Source organism: Marmota monax, unplaced genomic scaffold (genome assembly GCF_021218885.2).
Source record: "Marmota monax isolate L192 unplaced genomic scaffold, Marmota_monax_Labrador192_F-V1.1 WCK01_AAM20220418_F8-fsc00035, whole genome shotgun sequence".
NCBI classification, from domain to species: domain Eukaryota; kingdom Metazoa; phylum Chordata; class Mammalia; order Rodentia; family Sciuridae; genus Marmota; species Marmota monax.
The window spans coordinates 11,640,134-11,667,941 of record NW_026691961.1 but is presented as its reverse complement, the minus strand read 5'-3'; positions in this window follow the sequence as shown (position 1 = coordinate 11,667,941).

Sequence of the window (27,808 nt, the reverse complement as noted above, 5' to 3'; positions counted from 1 at the left end):
GTGAGCAGTTTGACGGGCAGCAGGCCTGCAGGGCCCCCCGGTGGCCAGGGCTTTCCCCAGCCCCTCCGTTATGCAGCACAGGCCCATTCTACACCATCTGCACCAACGCACCCGAGCATCACCAAGTGTGCCCAACACGAGAAGAGGAAATGGCTCAAAGGAGGCTCCTCTGGTTTGGGGCTGCTCTTCACATGTGTCCTGTCTCTTCAGGTCCACCCCGTCTAAGCCAGTGTGCAGCTGAACTATAAAGGCTCATCTCCTCCAGTCGACCTGCTCAGAGAGTCAGAACCTTGGGAATCAGTGCACGTCCTTCACAGTTAAACAGCCACAAGACACCAGCTCCAAGGTGATTCCAGAATTCACATTTCCCCTTATTTAGCCATCCGTCTGCCTGTCCATCCAACATTAATGGACCACCCATCTGGCCAGTATTTTGCCACATTCTGTTCCGGTGGGCCCCATTGTAATCACCTTGCCTCCATCCGGAAGATCCTCGGGTTACAAACTAGACACATTTTACCAACAGAATCAGCGGAGATGCTACTGGCCTGCAAATGAAGACCACCTCCTGGACAGTACATCAAGGGGGAGCCCAGCTCCCAGGGAGATGGACAGAACACGCCACAATTCCAGGTTCACAGTAACGCTCAAGGTCCCTCCTAGCTCTATTCTGTCCACTGAATTGAAGCTGACCAAGGCCATGGTAGAGATGGCTGGACCCAGGCAAGAGGGGCTTCCACCCTGTGTCCCAAGCTGTCACAAATGCACAAAGAGTGGTTTATTACAGACGCTACATCCTCTGGGACCCAGCTGCCAGGCTGCCCCAGCACCTTCTGGGACCACAGTTATCACCATGACTAACACCGCTCAGGGCCAGGGAAATCCTTTCCACAACCGACCTTGAAACCAGAGGCACTGGTGCCCACAAGCCCCCAACCCCTGGGTCTGTAGTTGAGACCCCATGACATTGGAGACAGCAGGTCAGGAGATGGGGAGACTCTGGGCAAAAAAAGGACAAATGAATGTCCCTGTGGACCATATCACACACCAGCATTCACTTCCCGTGTCCCTCCGTGTCCCCATTCACAACTCCTGTGACACGCACAATGGGTATCTGGAGGCAGCTGCAGTGCTGAGCAAGGCTTTGCTTTAAATGTGTGTACGTGGGGGTAGGTGTGTAAGCACAAAACAGGGCGCCCATCCCTTATACTAGTTACTGCAGGGACGTCAAGTCCTAGAACGATGGGTAGACTTCTCACAGAAAGGTACAAGGATACTCACTAACGTCACTAAAAACTAGGTAAAATGATCAGTGCCATTAAAGTGTTCATGTAACTTCTGACGTGACTTGTATTTTTCCTTTTGATTTTAATTGATAATTTTGAATATTTTAGAATAAGCCCTTTTGAAAATATAGGGAAAGGAGTTTAATTTTTATTTTAAAACATTTAAAATTTTATAGAAATACGTAATATTTTATGTACTCCTATAAAATAATATAATGATATTTTAGAAGGTTTCATGCCTTGAGGTCACTGCTATCCATACAAAATCTAGTGTAAGAAAGCACTGACTCTGATGAGACCTGCCTTCAGCTTGTCCATCACCCGAGCATCTCTGGCCCCGCCCCAGGACACCCAGACACAAGCAAGGACAGGTAAATCCAACCCCATTGGTGTTTGTTGACTTCCATTTATGTGGACACCATGTCACTGGATGCACATCTTTTTCAATTTTGTGGTGTGAGGTCACACACTGCGATGGGAAGACAGAACCGCTTATTTGATAATTTTAACCTAATGCCCGGTTCTTAAATATCCTGAAACCTGGCACACACATTGCCTTTTAAACCAGGGCGGAAGGGCCTGGAAGTATACCTCAAGACAGGAAAACACCAAACTTTTATTTCTATACACAAGGACTCACTACTACAAGGCTTGGGGCATGTTTGTTTAGCAGCTACAACGTCATTAGCAGCCCATTACAAAGGAGAGTCCTGATACACCACTGGGACATGGAATTCGCCTGCTCAGAAGCCCTTTGGAGGGAGGGCTGGCAGGTTAGGTCTTCTATACCTGCATCAACTTCCAGTTCTATTTGAATTGCTGACCCCCCTGCAATTATAAACAGTACAGCACATCTGACCTCTGCATTCCAAGTTTGTGAAATAACTTAGGGCAGAGGGAGGAGGCAGCTGTCTATCCACTGCTCTGCCCTTGACAGGCTGTGTAGCTCGGGGCAGCTTACTAAACTTCCCTGATCTGCAGTTTCCTCATCTGAAAAATCAAGTAATACCCCACCTCTTAGGGCTGATGTGAGGAATAAGCACAGAAATGTTCTTTGGTGTTTTTTTTTTTTTAATTTTTGTAGTTGTAGATGGACAGAATGCCTTTATTTTTATCTGTTCACCTTTATGTGGTGCTAAGGATTAAACCCAGTGCCTCACACATGCTAAGCAAGCGCTCCACCACTGAGCCCCAGCCCCAGCCCCACAGTAATGTTTAAAAACTGCCTGGCTCAATGCTCAATAAGAAGAACTTATAAACTCAGGGAAAATCAGGCAGGGACACTCCATGTGCAAAACCATATGATTAATTGCCCAATAACCAGCTACTCTGAGTGCAGAGAGACAGAATCACCCAGGTACTGGGGCCACCAGGTAAGTTTATCTCAGAGGAGCTGCCCCAAACCTGTGGCTAGGCCAGTGTGCATCAAGTTCCAACCACGGAACAGGCTGATTACTACATTATCTTATTTCAATTTCACCCGAACACTATGGGGTCCTCTCAGTTATTATTCATATCCTTATATGAGGAAGCCAACGCTTAGAAAAATTTAAAAACTCACCCACAGTTACTGAGAACCCAGACCCATGGGGCCCCAAACATATATACTCAACTGCTGTATGAAACCCCACTGCTGGAGAGTCGGTCCCAGAGGGCAGCCTTTGGTGGCATTCCTGACCTGTTTTGAAATATCCCGAAGCGGCCAGCACTCTCCCCGGCTGCAACGCCACACTTTGGGGGTAGCTAGAGGGGCCTGTGTGAACCACTCTCACTACACCAGCCCCACGAGCCTCATCCCTGTCCAACAACCCAGCAGCTCTGGGGTCCTGCACAGGCCCCGACCCACCCAGGGCGGCCACGGCCTCAACAGAGGCTAAGGGCTGTGATTCACCAAGAAACTGCAGCGTCAACAGCCCACGGTGAGTCTTCAGCCTGGGCAGAGGGGAAACAATGTCCTCACAAACCAGAAGGAAATTACCCTCTACCCTCAGGAGGCCGGAAGGGAAACTGAGCAGAGGTGGTAAGAGAAAGGTCCCAGCAAGGAAGGACCTGAGGGTGGTATTCTAGGAGCACATTCAACCCAGAGGTGGCTCCACATGGCTCCCGGAGCTTTAACTCTGCAATGAAACTCTGCAACAAGGACAGAGAGAGGACACCGTCCCCTTCCCCCAGCTCGACCTCCCTCGCTCTGCGGCTGAGGTTTCCAAGAATCGATAAGTGGAAGCACTACTTTCTTAAAAGGCCAACCCTTTACTCTGAGATCATGTCAGGCCTGTGCTCTTGGTGCAAAGATGCCCTCGGAAAAGGATGACCTCATTCTTTTCTGAAACGAAAGCCTGAGTTTTTATTGTTATTGCTGATGTGTTCATCCCTGTGTCCTTAGTGGGAAAAATGACACATCATTTGTTGGACTTTCCCATATGGACTCCATAGAGCAGGGACATTGGCCTGTTTTATTTGCTCACCTATCCTAAAAGGGGACCTGATGCCTAGTAGGTGCTCAACAAACCGATACAAATCTGTTAGTTAAAATGGCAACATTGTGTCACTGCTTTCAATTTTTTTTTTAATGTTATAAGTTTGACATACGGATGCTTGGAAATCTGTTTTCTATACAACTCTCTGGTTCTGGGTCAAGGGGCAGCTGACCTGCCCACCCGCTCCTCTGGGTAGCCTCTGCCCTCTTCTGTGGCTTATGGAGCCAACAGGGTAGTAAGTACAGCCCAGAGCAACTCACAGCAGCCACAGGATAAAAACGCCCTTCCAGTCCTTTCCATGCAACAACGCCAACAGGAAAGACCGGGTAACGTGGCCTTGAAGGCTGCGAGTTAATCGGCAGCAGCAAAACAAAGGGTAGGTGCCAGGATGTGGCATCCTCAGGATCTCCCAGCACAGCCCTCCCGACCTGCCTTCCACCAACGCCCCTCGCCAAGGCGTCTGCATGCTGCAGGGTCAGTTCTGCAGCACCTTGTTTGGGACACGTGCATTTGTTCCAATGCCGCTGATACATTAGGGAACAATTTCACCACGTTTAGAAAGATAACATTTCTTATGCATGACTTCACCTGTGAGAAACACTAGGTGAACACAGCTGAGCCGAGACACTTGGGACTAGGAAAACGAGGCCAGTGTTTCTCTGCAGGCACTTGCAGAAGTAAGTACTCAGTCCGTCCACACCTCACTGCAGACAGCCCTGCCTCCCCAGGCACACCAACTCACAAAGCACGTCCCCTCCAACGCCCACCTCCACGCCACCAATCGTCAGGACTTTTCAAGGCAAAGTGGTGTTTATTAGAGTAAAAATGTGTTTCTTGACCATCAAGCATCTAGGACACTGTGCCTCTGTTTTTATCAGGTGTCTGCCTCTTTCTAATGCTTCGCTGCTGACGTTTTTGAAGGCTATGTCCAACCCTGTCCCCATTTTCACATCTGGTCTTACTCTGCAATTCTGAACAACATGGTGACTTTTAGGAATAAGCATGTCACCTTAAGCCCTGCTCTCCTTCCCCTCTGTCATAGCTACATGTGTGTCCTGCTGGCTAAGTCACCTCCTAACAAAGCGTTCTTAAGCATCATCACCTGTGGGGACGACTCTGATAGGGTAACCTTCCTTCTGATCATTCTCACCCTTAGAATCACAGTTATTGGGGTCCTGTGTGGGTGAGAAGACCGTTTCCAGATGAGGATGCTCACCCCAGAAGGGTCACGCTCAGGGACTGCCATCATGAGAAGAGGGGCTCTCCATTCCTCCTGGACAGAGTTGCCACTGTCTCACAGCCACCTCCCAGACAACCACCACGTGGAATGCCAGGAACACACGCACACGATCTTTGAATATTGGTGTCCCCCTGGGGACGGGATCCACGTTCCACTGCCCTGTGGCCAGCATGGGCTAAATGCAATCACCCTCCCTTGCTATTCAATTTTTGGAAACAGCAAAGAGCAGATGTACAATGGAGAGGACTCAACCTTTGGCAGAAATGCCAGGTGGCCCTTCCCCTGTCCTTGGCCGCAGCCTGTCTTCACCTGATCCAGGAGAGCTCCGGCATGTTCACCAAGAGGCTGGATTTAGTGGCCAAGTGCACAGCTTGAGGAAATAGGACCTGTGCACGCATCTGAAAACCACCATCTCACTTGGGATAGTGTAAACACCCTTCATCCCCAAAAGTTCCTTATGCCCCTTTGAAATTTCCCCCCTCACACCCCCAGCCCCCACCCCTCCCCCCCAAAACAATGATCTGATTATTTGGGGTTTTTTAAGAATTCATGTAAACAGGAACATTAGATACATGGTCTTTTCTATCTGGCGTCTTCAAATCAGCCAAAAGCCTTGGAGATTCACCCACGTTGCTGCCTTAGGAAGAGTTCACGCCTCTCACTGCTGAAGGGTATTTTATTATTGGTGCATGTCCCAAACTGTTTCCACCATTTGTCTGACAGTGGACATTTGGGTTGTTCCCAGTTTTCGACGACTACAAATAAAACCACCATGAGCAGTCATGCATGTGCATTCAGGCACTCAATCTCCTTTCTGGCCGGGAAATACCCCCAAAGGGAAATGTCTGGGCCCCATGGAGGGTGGGTAGACGTTTCTCCAGGTAAGAAACTGCCAACCTGGTTTCCAAAGCGGTCATACCACTTGACACTCCTCCCAGCTGCGTGTGAGTTCCAGGCCCCCAGATCCTCACTGACGCATGCTGTGGTCAGTCTTGTCATGCTAGTGATGCAGGTGGACACACAGTGGGCCAGCGTTGTGGTTTTAATTGGCATTTCTCTAGTGAGTAGGATGCTGAGCATCTTTTCATGGGATTATTCTCCACGTAATTCAGTTAGTGTCTGTTCAAATATTTCATCATTGTTTCATTGGGCATTTTTGTATTTGTTTTGAGAATTCTTCATACGTTCAAGTCCTTTATCAAATATATAATTTCTCAGCAGTTTCTCCCAGGCTGTGGCTTGTCATTCTCTTAACCGTGTTATACAAAGAGCAGAGTATTTAATTTTCATAGAGTTCTATTCATCAGTTCTAAGTCGGTCTTGCTTTTGGTGACAAATCCAAGAGGTCTTTGTCACCTAGATTTTTCTCCTACGGCCTTTCCTACATGGTTTACGGATTTGGGTTTACATAGGACACATTTTCAGTTATTTTTATTTTATTTTTTTTGTATATGCTGCAAGATGTAGGCTGGCGTTCATTTGTTTGGACCCAGATATCCAATTACCCCCAGCATCATCTTCTAAAAAGACTCTTTCCATGGACTCTCTTCACAGTTCCATTGATCTAAACATCTATCTTGATGTCAATACGACACTGCCGAGATTACTACAGCTTTATAACAAATCTCCAAGTCAGATAACGTCAGCCCTCCAACTTGGTTCCCTTTTCAAAGCTGCCTTTGGCTAGTTTTACAATGTCTGTTTAAATTTGAGAATCCGCATATTAATTTCTATGACCCCTCCCTAAAAATAGCCCTTTTGACATTAAATTTGGATTGCACAGAATTTGTAGGTCAATTTAGAAGAAACAGCACAACAATATTCGTCCTTTTCTCACCGTAAACATCTCTGCATTTATTTAATTCTTCATTAATTTCTCTCTTCAGCATCGTATGGTTTTCAGTGTGAAAATCTTGCAGTCAGATTTATCCTTAGGTAGTCCACCTTCTTTGATGTTATTGTGGATGGTATTTATTCTGTACCTCAATCTCTGGTTGTTTGCTGCTGGCATATAGAAAAATAACTGCTTTTGTGTAATGATCTTGTTGTCCTGCAACCTTGCAAAACTCATTAACTCCAAATTGTTTTTTTAGACCTCGTTGGATTTTCACATAGATCATCTTGTCATCTGCAAATAAGGACAGGTTGATTTCTTCCTCTCCACCCTGGGCTCCATGTTTCTCTTGCATGTAAAAGTGACTTTTATCCCAGCACAGTGTGGAGTAGGAGGCTCAGGAGCAAGCACCTGGGTCTCGCTGCTCATCTTAGGGAAGGCATTCAGCCTCTAATGTAAGTATGCAGCGGAGGCTTTTCATAGATGCCTTGTATCAGGTGAGGACATTCCCTTCTATTCCTTCTTGGTTAGGAATTGTTTTGAGTCAGGTACATGTATTAGGTTCCAAAAAATATTTTTTTTCTGTGTCCAGTGAGACATTCATGAGTTTCTCACTTTTGTTTTGTTTTAGTTGTTGATAAGACTTTTTATGTGGTGCTGAGGATCAAACCCAGTGCCTCACACATGCTAGGCAAGTGCTCTACCACTGAACCACAGCCCCAGCCCACTTTTCATTTCTTAAAATGATGAATTACATGGTCAAACCAGCCCCGTATAAACCACCTTGGGCCATGATATATGATCCCTTTTATGTATTGTCGATTTGGTTTGCAAAATTTTTATTTAGCATATTTGCCTCAATATTCATGAGGAATGCTGGTCTGTAGTTTCATTCTCTTGTGATTTCTTTGTTGGGTTTTGGTATCAGGGTAATGTTGGCCTCATAAAATAAATTAGGTAACTGTGTTAGCTTTTCATGGTTGTGACAAAATACCTGAGAAAATCAACTTAAAGGAGGAAAGATTTATTTTGACTCTTGGTTTCATACGTTTTAGTACTTAGTTGCTTGGCTCCATCGCAGTGAACTTATAGTGATGCAGAACAGAGCTGCTCACCTCATGGTGGCCAGGAAGCAGAGAGGGGGCCAGAGGCCAGGGACAGGATACAGTCCTCAAAGGCACGCTCCCAAGGACCCATCCTCTTCAACAAAGTCGCACCTTCTGTCATTTCTACCCTCCCCCCAGTAGTCCATTCAGCTATGATCCATCAATGAATCAATCCAATGATGATGTAAGAGCCCTCATGATCTAATCACTTCCCAAAAGCACATCTCTGAACCTTGGGAATCAAGCCTTCAATTCAGATCATCAACATCCTAATTTTCTAGAATAATTTCATACAATTAATTTCATTTTTCTTAAATTTTATTAAAATTTAACAATAAGCCCTATGGGTCTGGATTTTCCTTTGGGGGAAGATTCTTAATTGCAATTTCAAGCTTCAAAAATAGATACAGGGTTAGTCAAATTACCTAGATATTTAGTGAATTTGGTTAGTTTGTATCTTTTGAGGAATTTATCTATTTAGTTTTTCAAGTTTATAGGTGTAAAATTGTTCCTAATATCCCCTTAGTATCTTTAAGCTATAGATATGTCTGAAGTTATAAACTCTCATACATATACTTTCAATGTTGGATTTCTTTCTTTTTTGTCCTAATCATTCTGGCTGGATGTCTCTCAAGGTATCGATCTTCTTATAGAATCAGCTGTTGGTTTCACTGATTTCCTATTTTTCTATTTTTCATTTTATTGCATCTTTGCTCTTCTTTTGCTCCTACTTTCCCAACCTAGAGAACTTTCCTCTTGTCTAATCAGTGCTATAAATTCATCTTTTTATCGCGTCCCACAATATTTTGGCATTTTGTTGATTCATTTTCATTCAATTGAAAGTGATTTTTATCGCCCCTTTGCTTTTCTCCCACCCGGGGCTTATTAGAATACATTGGTCAGTCTCCAAACACCTGGGGGTTCCCAGAGTCATCGGTTTTCCTGTGTCATGGATTCCTGATTTAATGCTGTCGTGCCCCCAGAACACACGGTGCCCCGCCTGCATCCTTCTGGAGTCATTGAGACTGTTCTATGGCCCAGAATGTCATTTATTTGTGCAAATGTTCTAAATGCTCTTGAAAAGATCATGTGTCAGTCCCCGTTGGGGGTAGCGCTCGTGTCAGTCGGGTCAAACTGGTTGGCTGTGCCTTTTGGGCCTTTGTCCACCACTGACTTAGTGTCCACGTTTCCTGTCGGGAGAGTACTGATACGCCCACTGCAATTCTGGATCTGACTGGTTCTGCTTATGGCCCTTGCAGGTGTGACCTACCCGTCCCTGCATGGGGAGCAGCTGTGCCTCGGGTGCTCTGTTCTCTGTCACCTGGCGTACAAACGTGTGGGCTCCTGAGTCCTCCCGATGACCACCCCTTCTCATCATCAAACAGCCCCTTCTATGCCCAGTGAAAACCGACGTTTGAGATCCATTATTTGATGTCACTATGGCCCTCAGATTCATCCACTTACTGTGAGGATGGTGTGTTTTCTTATTTTACTTCTGTGATCTCTCCATTTCTTCATATTCAAAATGTGTCTCTTAAGCATACGGCTCAGTATTGCTTTTCTAGTCGTCAGGGCAAGGTTTGGTCATCTGAGTTTGCAGTGAGGACCCACACGGCTGACTCTGAAGCTTGCATTTTGACGTTTACTTCCCACATTTTGGGTGTTTTCCTTCCTTTTCTGCCTTTTCTCCCCATTGAACATTCTCAATGACTCCATTTTCTCTTTGTTGGCATATCAGCGACAGCTCTGGCTTTTCTCACTGTAGAGGGAGAGGTGGGGTTTTCGGTGTCCTTCTTTATCACAGTCTCCTTCAAGCAACACCCTACCCAGGCCCCCAGCACCTTGCACTGCCCCGTCTGGTTTTCCTTGCTGGCTCTGGTGTCACCGTAGTCATGTGCATCAACCCACCTCATAGCCACCGTACGACCTTGCTGCTGTGCGTAAACAGCCAGGTGATGTACGGTGACCTAAGCAGCAAGAGAAGACCCCAACCATCCTCTGTGCTGCGAGGTTCCTGCTTTTTCCTCCCTTAAACCCACACCTTCTATCAGCTTCCTCTGCCTTAGGACTTCCTGGAGAGTCCCCCACGGACGAGGGCTGTGGCCACCGGATTCCTTCAGCTTTCACATAACCCTAGAAAGTCTATCTGGCTTCAGGTGGAAGAGAGATTTTCACTAGTCGTAGATTTCTTTTTTTTTAAAGCACTGTTCAGGGATGAAGTTAAGTGACTCGTAATAGTAGGATGCTTTGGAGTCCTGTGTTTAAGGTTTGCAGATAAGACCAGGGTCACATGTGACCTGTGACTGACTGTTTCCCACTCCCAAGGCAAGGTCTCCTGAGCGGAGCACCCAGGGTTCCATGAACCATGAGGCTCTCTGCTCTGGCTGGTGGAAGCAGGCTCATCCTTGTCCCTGGGCAAGCCCCTGGCATGGTCCGTCTCCTCTTAAGAGTGGCTCTTAAAACAATGTTTGGCTGCTGGATTATGTTCCCAGGATGGGTCACTGAGCAGACACTGAACCCCTGTTTTATCGATTAACATGGATGGTAAAGTACCAAAGTGGAGAATCTACAAAGAAATAAAACACAGTTGTGGCCTACTTACTCAAAAACTCAAGAAACCAGTGTTTCAAGCCGACAGTTTTAACTGCCCTTGCTAAAAAATCAATGCATCTGTAAATAAGAGGGTGGTCTGTGCTGCCCACTTAAAATCAGCCCTTCTATTGCTTTCCTAGGTTGGGATACAAGGTAGCTGCATTCAGCAAAATCAATAGCAGAGTTATTAAACTCCACCGATGAATATAAGCAATTCCTGAGACGGCACAGGGAGTAGGGTGGGATTACACCACGTAGAGCTAATTGCTCCTGACAAACATCCCACACTCGGATCCTGACGGCCACCGTCACATCCACAGGTCTGCAGTGGGACCAGCCCTCAGGAGGCTGTTCTCTTGGACAGTTGGAATAATAAGGTCAGTGAATACACTGATGACCTCTGAGCAGCAAACCCTGACACGAGGCCCCCATCAGCACAGCGTCATGTTCCATGGGGTGACCGACAAAGCGAGAGATCACCAAGCCTGTCCCTTAAATCACGATTTTAACAAAAATGGAACTCTGTATTTGGTTTTATTTTACATAAAATGCAAGATAGAAAATAAAACCAGATGCTGTATTCTCTGGCCCCGTGCTTCCCACCTTAACTGTACGTACCCATCCCCAGGATCTGCTTACCACGCAGGTTCAGACTCCCGCTGGGAAGGGGCTGACAGCCTGCATTCTGAGGAGCTCGTAGGTGACACCGGAGCTGCTGGTCCAGAGGACACACGTGGGGCAACTCAGAGCCCTGAATGTTATTCCCAGGGATCCTATAGGAGCTCTAAGATCAGACCTGGAAGTGCGGACACTCCACAGTCCCTGCAGGTGACCTAGACCCAGACGCTTCAGGGGCCACAATTTGAGAAACAGCGCTGGCTCCACTACCATGGGTTTCCCAAGGTCTCACTATCAAAGCTGGTGTTGGAGCACGAGGGTCTAACCCGTGGGCCTCCCATTAAGCTGACAAAAGAATCCCAGGGTCCAACAGGCTCGAGATTCCCCGCTACTCAGCCGTATCTTGACATTTCGTAATACACGTCACCTCTGAGAAGTTCTCTGGTGTTGGTGGAAACTGCCCCACCGACTTATGCTGATTTTTACCCCAAATTTGCACACATGGAATCTTCCATCTCCCTTCTCCAGAGTATAGTAATGAACAGCCTACAGCCAGCAGCAGTGGTCCAGCGAATTCCGTGCTCCAGGGTAGAAACGGGTGTTTTAGGAGTGCCGACTGGTGTCTAAGACCTAGATCCTTTTGATTTTTTTTAAAAAAGTTTTGGCTTCCTTTGTCTTGCCTTTCAGTGCTCTTGCTATTTAACATCTTTATCCTTATCCGTCTCTTAGCTTTAGAAAAAGAAATGCCTTCTATCCAAGACAGCTGGCAGAAATCAGGATGGGAAAAAAAAATCTGTGAAGTAATGTAAGACTTTCATCTTGGTTAAATGCTGAAATGTGCTTTTTCCAATCAAAAATAATTTTACCCTGTCAAAGCCAAAACCCTCCTTGAAACACGCGATAAAATGCTTGTTTACTTCTTCAATGTTAAGTTCCCAGTTCTCCTGTGACCAAAATAAAGTCAATTTAAAGACTCCTTGTCATTTTTTTTTTTTTTGGTTATGAATCCAAGTTTCCAAGATCACAATCCTCAAGAAATACATCTAAGCAGAATTCAAAGTTTGAATTTGGTTTCTTTTTTATTGTACAATATAAGAATATAATCTGGTGGGCAGGGGGATAAGAAGAAAATTCTCACAATCTCGTCCTACTTGCAAGTTAACTGTTTCCACTGATCACTTAGGATGGGGTTTAAAGGCAAACAACAGGGACACAGAGTGACCTCCCCACATCCCTCCTTGGGGACAAAGCCCAGACTCCTTTGCACCTGGGGCCTCTTTGGGACCCAGTGTCCCCCACCACTTCCTGCATGTCCCTGAACCAAGCACCGGGAACCACAGGTGCCTGAGGATTGAGTCCCATGCCCGACACAGGGAATTCTGGGAGGCAGGTCTTGCCTGTGCTCAGGAGCATTTTACAAATCACAGCACATCTCCAACCCCTCCCAAGGCCCCCCACCAAGTCTCTGTGTGCCAGGGTGCAGCATGAAGACTACATAAGCCTGTCCAACAGTCACCCTGGGTGCATTTTCAATGTCCCCCCTTTTAGGCAGTTATGGCAAGAAGGGTTCTGTGTCAAGTGGAGGGATTGGCATTTGGATCCACACCATCTAACGAGCTCAGACTCAGCCCCAGGCCTGGGCCTCCACCCTCTCCCACTCTGGGCTACTGAAGTCCCCACAAATGCCCTGCTCCAGCCAACGACAGCTCTGTGCCTATGGGGTCAGGAAATGCCTGCTCCAGAGCCCAGGCAGGGAAGTCACCAAGGGTCCAGAGGAATCCTCAGTATCTGTGACTCTCACCCTGACCTGGTAATGAGTCACAGCTCCTAGCAAACACGGGGAAACCCTGTGTAACTCTCGCTGTAGACAGAACAATGCTCCCAAAAGATGTCCCCAGCTTAATCTCCAGGATCAGTGGTCATGTCACCTTACATGGACAAGCGGACTTTGCAGATTAAGGACAAAGAGCTTGAGACAAGTTTATCCGGGATCATCCAAGTAAATTCAATCTAATCAAATAAGTCCTTCCAAGCAGAGATCACTGTTCCCAACAGGGTCAGAATAAAGTCCAGGAGACATGATGTGAGGACCACATGACCTGTCATTGCTGGGAAGAGAGGTAAGGCGGCCATGAGCCAAGGAGTGCATGGCCTCCGTGCTTGTCAGACTGTTGAGAGCCACAGCTGAAGCGGCCCCAGCAAACTTCCAGCTGATTGGCTCACAGCGGCCCCAGCAAACTTCCAGCTGATTGGCTCACCGCAGCCCCAGCAAACTTCCAGCTGATTGGCTCCTCTGCAGTGATGCTCACTGGGCTATTTCCCCACCCTTTCAGACCACGGAGCTGCTCATTGGGGGACTCTTTTGGCTCCGCCCATGTGACCCAGCCAATCGGCCTCAAGAGCGAGACCTAAGAGTTCCCTTAGAGTGTGTTCACCAGAAGAGCCGGTGGTGGCAGTTGGGCTCTGAGGGAATTCCTGGAGACCTCAGTGTGGTGCAGCATGCGTTCTAAAAATAAAGTTCGTTCCTGCTTGACAAGTGGCTCGTGAATTGTGCCCAGCCAGACTGCAGCATTTGGTGGGCCACGCGGGGAACAATGGAGGGTAAGTGATAAGGTAAACTGCTCGCCCCTGAGGGCAGGGCGAGATGATGGGTAGCCATTTTAAGATTCTTCTTTCATTTCGTTTCACTTTTGTTTTAAGTTGCCAGTCCCTGGAGATGGGTGAGACGGAAGAAAAACTGCTCACATCTGAGGAAAAACTATTTGCGTCTGAGGAACAGATAGGGAGAAAGGATGGATGGACATTTCAGGAGGATAGAAAGGCTGATAGAATGAATTTTTGTTCCATTTTTTATTCATTTTGTCTCTGTTTTGTTTTGCATTATCTTAGTGAGGGGTATCTTCATCACAGAAATATGGAATTAAAAATTAATAAGAACCAAACCAAAAGGGTGTTAAGTAAAGTGCTAGAGGAAGGAGGCATCTCAGTAAAATCAAGAACAGTTAGGGCATACGTTAAGACGATACAAAGGTGTAGCCCATGGTTCATTAAAGAGGGGTTTAAAATATTTGCATATTACAGTTGATACTTCTTCTGGATTTTTGATGGGCTCCCTTCATGCCGGAGAAAAGACTAAAGATGTTATAGCTCATTGCTTACAAAATTTTGCCACTGTGGGTTCCAAAACAGTTAAAAATAGATAATGCCCCTGGTTATACTTCTACCTCTTTTAAACAATTTTGCTCATCATTTGGCATTACTCATATAACAGGAATCCCATACAATCCACAGGGACAAGGCATAGTTGAAAGAGCTCATCAAACTATTAAAATGTACTTATTAAAGCAAAAAGAGGGAATTGGGAAGGGGTATATATTCCCCAAAGATAAACTTAAAATAACCCTTTTTACTCTAAACTTTTTAAATTTGGATTCATCAGGGCTTAGTGCTGCGGAAAGGCATATGTGTCCAAAAAATGTGCATAAGCCCAAGGTACTTTGGAAGGATATTCTAACAGGACAATGGAAAGGACCTGACCCAGTGATTGTCTGGAGTCGGAGGTCTGTTTGTGTGTTTCCACAGCAGCCGATTTAGATTCCAGAGAGACTAACTAAAGCGATTTCTACAGACCAAAAAGAAGATGATTTGGCTCAAATCCATAACAGCTGATATCCAGAACTCCAGTTTGGCTATCCTTACATCTGCAACAGTGGTTTTCCCACACCTGGAGGCTAATGAAACCAGGATGTTTTTTTCAATATCTATTTTATTATTGCCCTTTCCCACATCATGAAGTTCTATTTTGTTTTTTGATCTCATACAGACCTAGGTTAATGTTTTGCTGATCAGTTCTATTTTTTGACAATGGAGTTTTTAAACATTGCAATGGAGATTTCACCTATAAAAAGTTACAAGGCATTTACTATTATGTTATGTGTTGTATGTATTATATTATGTGTGCACACTTGTGTTTTGTGTTGTATGTTTGTATGTGCATATGTCCATATATCATATATGATGAACGCTCATGAAAAAAATGGATCCAAATATTTTTTTTCTTATTCACGTGATTTAAATGGTTTAATTTAAATTGGGTAAACAGCTGTTGAGGATTGTTTTAATATATGAACAAAAAAGGAGGTTAACAGATCTGTTTGTTTACTTTCACCTTTCCTTTTCATTATATTGAATAATTTTGTTCAGGATAATATAAATTGTTCAGAAAATTGTTTTCTTTTAGTGCCTGCTGGAATGTTACATAATTTTTTCTTTAGCCATTATTGCCAGAATTCCTATCTTCATCCCAGTGCCGGTGAAGACAAAGATAAAACCAAACTACAGCTTCTGCAATAGCTATCACTGAACTGCTTGCAGAACTTGCCTCGACTATGTATCACTTGTATGCATTGTGAACTATCTGTTGGTGCAGCGACTTGTGGTAGCGCCGGGGTATTTTTGCTGATGGTGTCATCGGTGGTACAATTTTTCCAAAAGGAGCCATCAATTGGCTTGGTGTATCTTCCTCCCTTCTGCTTGTGATGGTCATTCAGCTAAAATCTGGGGGCCAACAGAGGTGAGGCAAAGAACCTCACCCCCCCACTGGTACAAAGGCCTATCCACAGGTGTGGCTGTATGCTGGACCGGTAGTCAATGACGGGTAAGATCCAATTGCAATGGTACCAACCTAAGACAGGAGGCTGACGCCTTGAGGTCAGCTCATCCGATGACGGTTAAGGACCATATGTAGTATTGGACAACCTAAGACAGGCACGGTCCCTAAGCCACATGCTTGTTGTTTAATTAAACAGAGAGGGGGAGATGTTGAGAGCCACAGCCAAAGCAGCCCCAGCAAACTTCCAGCTGATTGGCTCACCGCAGCCCCAGCAAACTTCCAGCTGATTGGCTCCTCTGCGGTGATGCTCATTGGGCTGTTTCCCCGCCCTTTCAGACCATGGAGCTGCTCATTGGGGGACTCTTTGGCTCCGCCCACGCGACTCAGCAAATCTGCCTCAAGAGCGGGACCTAAGAGTTCCAGTAGAGTGTGCTCGCCGGAAAAGCTGGTTGTGGCAGTTGGGCTCTGAGGGAATTCCTGGAGAGCTTGTATGGTGCGGTGTGCGTTCTAAAAATAAAGCTCGTTCCTGCTTGACAAGTGGCTCGTGAATTGTGCCCAGCCAGATGTCCCCAGCTTAATCTCCAGGATCAGTGGCCATGTCACCTTACATGGACAAGCAGATTTTGCAGATTAAGGATAAACTTGCCTTAACAAATTTATCCGGGATCATCCAAGTAAATTCAATCTAATCACATAAGTCCTTCCAAGCAGAGATCACTGTTCCCAACAGGGTCAGAATAAAGTCCAGGAGACATGATGTGAGGACCACATGACCTGTCATTCCTGGGAAGAGAGGTAGGCAGCCATGAGCCAAGGAGTGCATGGCCTCTGTGATTGTCAGACTGTAGCCAGCAGGAAAACCAGTACCTTGATCCCACCTCGGGGACAGGATTCTGCCAGCAAGACAGAGGAGCAGGGAAACCACCCCCACTCCAGCCCCCAGGAGGGAAAGAGGTGCTGCCACCCTGCCGACCCATGAGACCCGTGCCCGACGGCCAACCAATGTAACCACAAGGTGACTTGTCAGGGCCACGGTAGAACAGGAGCAAAAAAGTGAAATCTGCAAGTGAAGTTCTGCTGCAGTAATTGCATACAATATGGACAATCCTGTGGACTAGACGGGGTGGTGAGTAGCAGGAGCCTGGGGGCATGATAGGAGACCTTGACTGCCTTGAGCAGACGGAGGGTCTGCACATTAGACAGACAGGCGAGACTGCTGCGGGGGCCCAGGAGGAGTGAGAAGCATCACAGAAAAACCCAAATTGCCTGAGAGGACACCTCGGGCCACATGAACTGACTATTAGTAAAAACAGGAGCAGTGTGGGACCTTAAAGGTGCTGCTGGTGGGTGCTCAGGGAGAGGTGGGAGCACCGTGCAGAGCAGAGGACCCACAAGCCTTGCTATTCAGGGACAGATGTGTCCTGCTGTCATGAAACGCAGACCTCAGGTATTCAGCTCGGGAGTTTCCAAGTGTGTTGGAGGAACAGCCCGGCTGTCTCTCACTACCTAGAGTAAAAGAGGGGAGGAGGGAGATCAATTACGGAATGAAAGTTCCACAGAACAGATCCAGGGTTTGATGATCTGGGAACTTCCTGGCCTATGCAGATGGCCAAGGATGCTAAAATTAGACATTAGCTGTTGGAGAAATTGTCCTCTAGAGAAGAAGCCAGGTGTGTGTGGCTGCACAACCTTTTGATCAGAAAGATCAAAATTTCAGAGTATTCAGTCACCAAAAAGGTCCCTGCAGAGATTACGGATGAGACCCATGGCCCCTTCGGCCATCTCAGCGGTAGCCAAAGGTAGAGATTCTCTCAGAAACGGGTGTGGATGGGCCTCTTGTCTATGGTGCGAATCCCGGTAACGTACGTGAGAGATCCACAAAGTTCTGAAGGAGATGACCCCAGCAGAGACATCCCCAGGTCAAACCGGGAGGAAAGAGAAGGCACAAGGAAGCAGCTCTCCACACTTCTGCGTTCTAGTCAAGAGACGGACGGAGACTGCTCCGCTGCCAAGCACACGCTCCTGTCCCAGGAAAGGGGCAGAGGCGTGATCCAGAGAGCAGTGTCCGGAGCCCGGGGGCAGAGCCGCAGAGCTGCAGAGCTGAAGGGCAGGGCAGCAGCTCACTCCCAGGACTTCAAGCCTTGCCGAAGCTTTCTGTACGGTGTACCCATCACTTGGACTGGTGGCCCCTTTTACTTTCCATTTTCTTCTTCTTGGAGTCAGGATGCCTGGGATTTTCATCCCACGTCTTGGTGCGGCATTTTGGAGACAGAGAGCTCATTTCTTCAGTTCCCAAGACCACAGTTGGAAAGGAATCCTACCCAGGGTGGGGCACAGTCATAGTTATAGTCATGAGAATTTACATCATTTAGGTGAGCGGGAGAGATTAAGGAAAGGTGTTTTACTGTGCGTTGAAGAGCTGCCCAACGTAGTAGCGACTGGCTGCATGTGGCTACTCAGCACTTGAGAAGTGGCTACCTGACTAAGGAACTGGATATTTAATTTAATTGTTTAAACCTAAAGAGCCTCATGTAGCTAGTGGCTCCCAGGTGGGTTAGTGTCCTCTAGAACCTAACTTTCTGTGTCTCTCCCAGTAGCATGTAAGCCCCATAAGGTAGTCATCCATTTGTTCAATAGGTGAATTGAGGGAACACAGGAAATGTCTACTCCACCCTAATGAAAATCGGTGCCTTATTGTGGCCACCAAGCATCTGCAGCCTTCTTGTGTTTAATAAATTTTCTACTATGTGTGACTTGTTAAGCAACAAACCTCGTCACCCACAGGAAAGCAGAGCGCAGCCACACCCTCCTCCCCAGCCTGCCTTACCGCTGCAGGACTGGGCTCAGCCGTCAGCCGCACTCACTCACGACTGCAGACGGAAAGCTCATCACACAGAAGTTTAGAGACAGGCCAGAGGCAGGGGCAGCACGGCCAGCCTGCACGACAACCGTGCCCTGCCAGGATCAGTTCAGTGAGGGACAGTGGGCCCCTTGCTGTCCCCGTCTCAGCCATTCCTCTTCTTGAATCACATTGGGTCGTAGCCTGTTGCTTCATCTACGGGCTCGGACAAACGTCTGCCCACGTCCCTCATGGGGGGGGAAGACTCGGCTCCATGTCAAAGCCACGCTGCAAACCAAGTCAAACCTCTCACCAACAGCACCGCCCGCACCACTCAGCCAGCTGAGCACTCAGTGGCTCTGGAACTTCCCCAGTCACCTTGAAACACACTCTGCACGGTCGTTTTACAAGGCCGATTAATCTAATTGATTTCCAGAATTAGGATCTTTGAGAATCCAGTTATTCTACAATCAATCTTCATCAGGAGTGGATAATGCCTCATCCATGCTGTGACAGCTACTGGGGCTCAGCAGGGATTTCGGCCAAGCCTCTGCGGTCATCTGAAGTCTGCTCAGAGTCTAAATGTCCTGCATTCTCTGCACAACATAGAGGCTCAACCGCCCGCAACAGACAACGCTCCAACAGGAAGTGCTCCCAGCAGAGATGGGGTTCTCTCCACACTGTGGGCCTTGCTGGTTGCCACCACGAGAGCAGACACCTTCCCACCGAGTGGGCTCAGCAGACACCCTAAGCCCTATCAACATGGGCTGCTCGCTTCTGAAAGCACTGGAGTCCAATCCCCAAGTCTGCCCTGAATCTGAGACAGGAGGCTGTCTGAGCAGGGGCTCCGTAAACTGCCTTCAGCACAGTTCAGCCTCCAGTCCCTGGCCCACGAGAAGGAGCACCCCAAACCCCCACGGCGCCCTCGCCCTCCTCTGGAGTCCCTTCCCCCACCCCACCCGCCTGCTCACTCATCCGTGTTGTACTTTGGGAGACAAAGCAAGAAAAGTTCTGAAGCTGCCACATCTGGATCTTCCCCCAGTGCCTCGTCTCAGACTCACTGCAACACAAACTTTTTTTAAAAATAGAAGAAAATTAGACACGCTCAACTCCAGCTCACTGTGAAAAGCCTTTAAAATCCCTGCCTCGAGGTCCCCACCCCAGGCCATCTGTATCAGGGTCTCCAGAAGGAAAGGGGAGGAGGAGGACTGTGGGGAACTGAGAGCCACACCTGCCCACAGTGGCTGCTGTGCCACCCACCACCCACCCAGGGCCCCCAATCTGGAAGCACAAGATGAGCTAGGGTCGTAGGGTCGAGTCACCTTGATAAAGGACTGGTTTTAGCTGGTCAGAGTCAGTAACACGGGGCACAGCGGCGGGCAGCGAGGCTGGCTGTTGGAGTCTTAGGGAGGCATCTATAGTTTTGCAGCAATTCACTCATTCATTCAGCCACGTCAGCACTGCTCTGTGGCCTGTCCTGGGGTCACAGGAGACCAACATGCTCTGTCTGCCCTGGAGCTGGCCTGGGCATGGGGCTCAGCTGGGCCACTGCTGAAAGGCAGGTCCTGATCCGCGAGGCTGCTCCCCCCCCTCAGAGTTTGCATTTCCTGGGGTTCCCAGCTGCTGCCGACACCATAGTCCCTGCATTGAGCAGAAGGGACTAAGATCTGATGACCCAGAACATCAGTTCTCACCTGGGAGAGATTCTGCTCACCGAGAATGTCCACACCACCACGAGGGTTTGGGTGTCGCAGCAGAGGAAGGGTGCTGCTGGCAGACAGTGGTCAGAGCCAGGGGTGCAGCTACATCCTGGGAGACACAGCTCAGCCCCAGCCCAGCACAGAAGGGTCTGACTCCACGTCGTGACCCTGAGGTGGAGAAACTCAGATCAGCGTGGCCTTGATGCTTCCTGTCCCCGTAGCCTGGCTCCACTACTGGAGAGGAGAGGCTACAGAAGCCACCTATCTGGTGAGCGCCCCGTCTGCCAGGCCGAGCTGTGACCCCGTCAGGATGCTGCTCCTCTGCTCCTCACGACGGTGCCCCTGGTGCTGAAGTCCTAGTGGACTACGAGGCTTGGAGAGGTGAAGACGGGGTCCCAGGTCCCCCGGGGGTTCAGACACAGCTCTCAATCCAGGGGCCTCATCAGCATCCCCCCCACCAGCAGGTACGTCAGGAGGGAACGAGGGTGAGCTAAAGGAATGAACTGGTTCTACCTGCCCCACTGCTGGGCCACTGCGGGCAGCCACTTCTCCTCACCCCGGCTTTAAAGATCTGTCACAACGTGGACAACTGTGGGCCATGGCACCCTCACCTGGACTTCAGGCCTCACACCATCACCCAGCATCCACCAATGGAAGAGCCATGTCCCCGGCAAGATGGAAGCCCTTCCCTGCCCTGCCCTCTGCCGCCCAGAGGGCCGCGGCATTAACAGCTTCACCGTCAGAGCAGGTACCTTTGTTAGGCATGGTGCAGAGGGCTCCCCCGTAAGCACCCTGAAACACCTTCCTGGCCTGACCACCCTTTCCCTGGTGACATGGGCTGTGACTTAGAAACGGACATCTACAGCAGCGGTTCCCAAATGAGGACAGTTTCGACTTTAAAGAACACTCCATAATGTTTGGAGATGATTTCTGGTTGTCACACCAGGATGGATTGTGGGAAAGTGACAGAATTGGCAGAGAGGGGTAGAAAGCAAAGCTCCACCTCAAAGGATGCCCCACGACACAGACTGCTCCAATCCCCACCCCAACAGGTGGGCGCCACCCCCCACCCAGGAAGTCACGCCTACACCACACCCAGGTTCACAGGTGCCCAATACTCCACAGGGCAACGGAGCCCCCGCCTGCAGCAGTGACCTGGGCTCGCCCACTCTCTCCCCGATTACAACCTGCTTGGCCTTGAGCAAATCACTCTGTGCCCTTGAACCTCCATTCTGCCTCCTGAGATAGGATTCTGGGGACGCGCCCCATAGGACGATGGGAGACACACGGGACAGTGCCAGGCGTGGTGGGGAAGCTGTCCACCCCGGGAAGTGGTGGCACACGCAGGCCCTGGTGTCCTTCTCAGCACTGGGGCTGCTGGGAATCAGGCCTCACCAAGCTCTGAGGCTCCAGGCTCCGAAGGTGTCCGCCTCCCAGGGCCGCAGGAACAGCGCTTCACAGAGATGCTTCTTCTTACAGGCCTCAGAGGACGCCCAGGGGTCAGCAAGGTCTCCCTCTGAGGAGGGTCTGCAGGTGCCTCCCCTCAGCTGCCAGGGTTTGCAGCCGTGGCTAAGCGCCTTGCCTGTGGCAGCTCACCTCCAGCCTCCACATGGTGTGTCCCATGTCCCCATCCAAATTCCCCCTTTGGTAAGGAAGAAGCCCTTGCGCCCCGTACCATCTGATGTCATCTTAACCAGATCTGAGCAGCCCCGTTTCCTCTCACCCCAAGGTACAGGAGCTGAAGATTCCAACGTGTGAATTCAGGGAGGGAGACACTTCCCCCATAGCAAGGTCATGCACCTCAGCCACGTAAGTACTGGTCGTCCCCCCACTACAGCTGGGCTAAGTGAGGCCCAGAAAGGCTGAGCACTTGGCATGCAGTTGCAGAGCCTAAGAGTTCTCCTTCCACATGACCTGAGTTAAGGAAGAGGGAGGGGAAGGGGCTTTTGGTACAAGCAAGAGATCAAGAAGGAGATAGGGAGCCAGCAATCACCCTGCTATGTGCCGCCAGGTGAGAATCAATTTCAGGTGCTCGTCAGAGAACTGGGGATCAAGCAGAGAGAATCTGAAAACCCATCAGGGAGGATGCAGGACCCCAGATCTCCGGCTCCTTCAGCAGGGGGACAGCAGGCGTCCTGCACGTTCTCAGAACCCCGGGACCTGAGCACAGACACGAGGGCGGTAACACACCCTGGGATGCAGAAGCACAGGTGCGCTGCCTGGGAACGCACATCCCACACCCTGGGCCTGCCGCTTACTGTCCAGGGTGGGGCCCCAGATCTACAGCTCCCACGCTCCCCCAGGAAAACCAACAGCCTGTGGCTTCAGACCCTGGCAACCAGGGCCGTCCCCGTGGACCTCTGTCAGAAAGCATGTGGGAACTGGGACCCAGAAGCACGGCCCTGGGCACCAAGACTCTATGGAGACGCTTTGAAATCACGCATTACTTAACCAGAGATCAGTCTTCCAGGATGACTAAATCCACACAGCAAATAGGCGTTTGGAAGTACAGCACCCATTAGCAGCACGTATCGACTACAAGGGTGCAATCAGATGCTCTGAGGGGTTGTTTAAACCTCCTGACAGGCAATTCCGAGTAATAAAACCGCTCATAAAGGTAGAAGTCGCTGTGCACGCTCATCCAGGGAGCCTCGGTGCTTCATAATTAAACTGATGGCCAATACTTTCTCAGAGCACCCTACTTTGTTACCTGGGGCTTTGGAAATAAAAGCTAAAGGCCCGTGAAGATGGGTCATCATTTAGGGGCCCCTCAAAACTCCCTCCAGTGCATGGTGCAGGGGACCAGGAGCTGCTGAGAGAACTTCATTCTCCCACAGCCCTCTCCTCCCCAATCCACCACTGGGGCAGAGGCTGGAGATCCATCCCAGTCCAGTCCTGCCTCCGAGGCCCAAGGGAAGGAGGAAGGATAACCCTGTGTCAGTCAGTACAACACTAGCTGGTGTAACAAACAAGCCCCGGCACATATAGCGGGCCAAACATGGTAGAGCGTTATTTTTTGATCACATAAAGTCCAAAACAACTGCTCTAGACCAGGGAGATACTCTCCTCTAGCAATGACTTGGGGTCCTGAGCCTGTTTTTTCTCATTCCCACCCTCCAGTCCCTATTCTCAGCTTGTGGCTTCTCAGATCGCCATACCCACCTGCTTCAAGCCAGTGGAAGGAGTGAACATGCAGGGTGCCCTGGGGGAGGATTCTAGGGACTCCATTTCCTAGTCTTCTTTGCAGGAAGCTGAGGTCGTGTGATGAGACTCTAGCCAACAGGCTGTGAGCCCAAACAGCTACTGGCATCCAGCTTTGGACCAATGAACGGAAACGGATTAGGTGGAAATGGAGCCATCCCTTCCACACACCCACACCCATGCCACCTAACGAGGGTCTTCCCGGGGAACTGAGGAGCCAGCCAAGATTGACACCAATGAAAGCAGTGATGACGGCATTAGTGTCCTGTGGACATGTCCCAAGTCCTCACCCAGCAACCACCCCCCTGGCTTGGGGATCGTGCCTCCCCCTCTCTCGGACAGTTTGCTTCTAACAGGGTCATCTCCCCTGGAGGCCAGGAGATGGAGTCACGTGACCGAGGCCCAAACAAAGGACAGCCCTGCCCCAGCCACTCAGAAACTGGCACGTGATGGGACTGGGGCTAATCGGAAGGGCTGAGCCTTGGGCTTGTGTCTGCTCCGCTGGTGAAGGGGATGTGACAGCCCGGAACTCTAATGGCCAAGAGCTGTGACGAGGGACCCCTGTAGCTGAATCAGCTGGGGGAAGAGAAGCAGAGTATCCACCTGTGCTCAGAGCCTGCTAGTGAGCCTCCGCCATCTGCGGGCAGCCTGACAGCTTTCACAAGACGGCGAGTCCGTTTCTGTCCCCAACACTCAAAAAGAGGCCCCTTCACCACACACAGGGCCGTCCAGCTCACGCGGACACTCCAGGCTCATTAGCCCTTTAATCCTCCCAGAGGCCACTGCTGCTCTCATCCTTCCCCGGGGAGGCAGCCAACCTCAGAGTGGCACAGCCACAGGGTGGACTCACTTCACACCCACCCCGGGACTCAAAGTTACATGCCTGCTGACCACACCAGGCCCTGCTCATGTGCTTTACAAAGTGCAGATTCATCCCAGAAGAGGCAGCTGGGCTCAGCAGACTTTGCAGTCAAACCCACCTGGGTTTGGATGCCAGTTCTGTCCCGCTGCCTATGTGTCTGTGGGGGAATACCCCAGCCTCTCTGAGCTGCCTAACAGGGAGAAGAGACACTTTGTTATTTAGGGTTGCTGCCGCCGAATGGGGAACTCCGTAAAGTAGCATGTGCTTCCTGCTAAAAGTGTGATTATAAAGTCAACACACGTGTATCCGAGCAGAGAGACAAGCAGGGTCGCCCCTGAGATGGGGTCTGAGAAGCTAAGGAGTCGAGAAGAGGGGGAGGGAGGGGGGAGGGAGGGGCTGACAGCATCGCCAGCTAACTGCCCAGGGGTCAGTGCTCCACTGTCACAGCCACATGTCCCCAAGTGTCAGCCTTGACACCAGCTCCCATCTCTGTAGCCACTCTCTTAAGCAGCCCAGGGAAGGAGCGATTTTAAAGGGACATCAGGAGAATTGGTGCCAACCTGGGAGCAGTTTTGACTTCAAGGGACACTTGGTGACGTTTGAAGGCATTTTTGTTGATCACACCTGCGGGTGGATGATTGCTACTGGCACAGAGTGGGCAGAGGACAACGCCATCTCGTGTCCTGGTATAAACGAATATTTAAAAAGCTGACACTTGGTGTAAGCTTCCACGGGGGGCTGTGTGACAGGGCACCGCGGGGTGGGCTCTGACGGCCTCTGCTCTGAGCGTGAAGGCGAGCTCTGCCTGTCTGAATGACCTTGAGGAAGACACTCTGTGCCCGTTTCCTCACTGTGGTTTTGAATTAGCAGCAAACCCCTCGTACAGGTGTGTGCACAGTGAGGTGCCTCGGGTAAGACTCTGGGACGCACTTTACAAACCTTAGGTGTGCTTACTGTGCCTCCTGTCTGCTAAAGCAAGGGACAGGGACCAGGCCAAGCTCTGGCCCTGTGAGGTGAAGGCCACACACTGGACCCGCTGGAGAGCCATCTAAATAAGCCTATTTCTTTCCTCCTATTTCAGGACTGACACATTTTTCCGCCCACTTTTTGTTCCGGTGCATCCTCACAGTTCTACGATATGGAATCTGTTGTTACATATTCACATGGTCACACAATACGGCATTTTAACTTGGCCAGTATCACTCCCCACCACCTCCCTCCCCCAGGTCCATTTTCTCTAAGGATCTTGCTTTGATTTTCGCAAACTCCCCCACCCCCTTTCGCTTCCTTTTCCCTCTCTAGCTTCTTCATATGAGATAAAATTATATGACCCTCGACCTTCCGAGTTTGGCTTATTTCACTTAACATAATAGTCTCAAGTTCTATCCATTTTCCTACAAATTATATGTCATTCTTCTTCATGGCTGAATAAGTCTCCAGTGTACAGACACCACACTTTCTTCGTCCCTTCACCTGTTGGTGGACACCTAGGCGAGTCCCTCAGTTTGGCTATTGTGCTGCTGTGAACATAGGTGTGTGTGTGTCACTGTGGTATAACTAGTTTAAGTCCTCAGGATAAATGCTGAGGAGGGGACTATCTGGGTCATATGGTGGGTCCAAGCCTAGTCTTTTGAGGAATCTCCATGCCGATTTCCATAGTGGTTATACTAATTTACAGTCCCACCAAAAGTGTAGAAGGGTTCCTTTTTCTCTGCATCCTCTCCAGAATTTGTTATTTGTATTCTTGATGACGGCCATTCTGACGGCCGTGAGCTGAAATCTCAGTGTAGTTTTGATTTGCATTTCCCTAATGGCTAATGACGGTGAACATATTTCTCATGTATTTGTTGGCCATTTGTATCTTTTGAGTAGTGTGTTTAATTCATTTGCCCATTTGTTAATTGGGTTATGATTTTTTGAAGTTTTTCAACTCTATATATTCTAGATATTAATCGTCAGAAGCGTAGAAGCAACATTTTCCCCCCTTCTGAAGATTCTCTCTTCACATTTTTTAATACCTTTATTTTATTTATTTTTATGTGGTGCCAGGGATCGAACCCAGGGCCTCACGCATGCTTGGCAAGCCCTCTGCCACTGAGCCACAACCCTGGCCCGTCTCTCTTCACATCCTTGTTTCCTTTGCTGTGTAAAAGCTTTTTAATTTGATGCCACCCCATTTATTAACCCTTGGCCCTATTTTCTGAGCTTTAGGTCCTTACTGAGAGACTCATTGCCTGTATGCTGGAGTGCTGACCCTATGTTTCTGTCTAGGAGATGCACAGTTTCTGGTCTGTTTCCAGAAGCTATGGAATTAGACCAGATTTGTTGTTACACATTTGTACATGCACACAATACGACAATATGATTTTGCCAATTATATTGGTCCGTGATCCATTTTGAGTTGACTTCTGTGCAGGGTGCACATTAAGGGTCTAGTTTCATTCTTCTACATATGAATAACTACTTCTCCCAGCACCATTTGTAAAAAAAAAAAAAAAAAAACTGTCTTTTCTCCAGTGTATGTTTGAGCCCCTTTGTCAAGTATCAGATGACTGTAGGTGAGTGGATTTGTCCCCGAGTCTCGTGTTCTGTTCCATTGGTCTATCTGTGTGTTTGTTCTGATGCCAGTACCATGCAGTTTTTGTTACTATAGCTCTGTGATGTGATTGAAGCCAGGTATTGTGAGACTTCCAGGACCACTCTTCTCACTCAGGATTGCTTTGGCTATTCTGAGTTTTCTATTCTTCCAAATGAATCTTAGGACTGTTTTCTCTAGTTCTGTGAAGAACATCATTGGTATTTTGCTGGGGATTGCATTAAATCCCTAAGCTGCTTTTGGTAATATGGCCATTTAAATAATATTAATTTTGCCTATCCATGAACATGAGAGATCTTTCCATCTTCTTATGTCTACTTCAATTCTTTGCTCAAATGTTCTACAGTTTTCATGTAGAAGTATTTCACCACCTTGGGTAGATTTATTCCTAGGTATGTATTTCTTGAGGCTACTGTAAACGGAATTATTTTCCTAATGTATCCACAGATGAATTGGTGGTATACAGGAAAGCTATTTATTTTTGTATGTTGATTTTGCAACCTGCTACTTTGCCAAATTTATTAGCTCTAGCAACTCTTTGCTGGAGGTATTTGAATCTTCTAGGTACAGGGTCATATCTAAACACAGTGATAATTTGACGTTTTCCTTTCCTATTTTTATCTCTTACTTCCTTCTCTTGCCTAGTTACTCTGGCTAGCATTTCTAGCACTACATTAAATAGGAGTGGTGAGAGTGGACATCCTTGTCTTGTTCCAGATTTTAAACAAAATGCTTACAGTTTTTCCCCCATCTACTATGATGTTGGATTTGGGGTTTTTATATGCAGCCTTTAAGATGTTGATATAGGTTTCTTCTATCCCTACTTTCTTCAGTGCTTTTATCAT